Source organism: Myotis davidii, unplaced genomic scaffold (genome assembly GCF_000327345.1).
Source record: "Myotis davidii unplaced genomic scaffold, ASM32734v1 scaffold609, whole genome shotgun sequence".
NCBI classification, from domain to species: domain Eukaryota; kingdom Metazoa; phylum Chordata; class Mammalia; order Chiroptera; family Vespertilionidae; genus Myotis; species Myotis davidii.
The window spans coordinates 2,989,422-2,989,750 of NW_006300164.1; the positions used below are offsets into that span (position 1 = coordinate 2,989,422).

General features: G+C 63.8%; 1 protein-coding gene across 1 annotated transcript in view; it reads left to right on the top strand.

The window, feature by feature from the left end:
* Positions 1–329, top strand: part of SARDH (sarcosine dehydrogenase) — a 55,528-nt gene that overhangs the window by 1,394 nt on the left and 53,805 nt on the right. The gene's annotated exons all lie outside the window — the stretch shown is intronic.

The window sequence follows — 329 nt, forward strand, 5'->3', positions numbered from 1 at the left end:
GTGGCCTTTACCTTCGTCGGTGGGGCCGCCGCCCACATGGCCCTCAGGCCACACGGTAGACGCAAACATCTTCTAGTCAAATGAGCCTTTTTTAAGTCACTTTATGGAAAAGGGCCACGTGTGGGGCCGAGGTCTCCAGTGTGTGGGGACGTAGCTCCCAGGGCTGAGGTGGCCCCGTTCCCGGAGCGTTCCCGAAGCCGAACCTGTTGGAAGCAGGGTCCCCGTCCTGTCAGGCTGGGGTGCGAGAGCCCCAGGTGGCAGCCCCTCTCGCTCCCAGGTCATCGAGAACTGCCCCGTGACGGGCATCCGCGTGCGGACGGACGACTTCG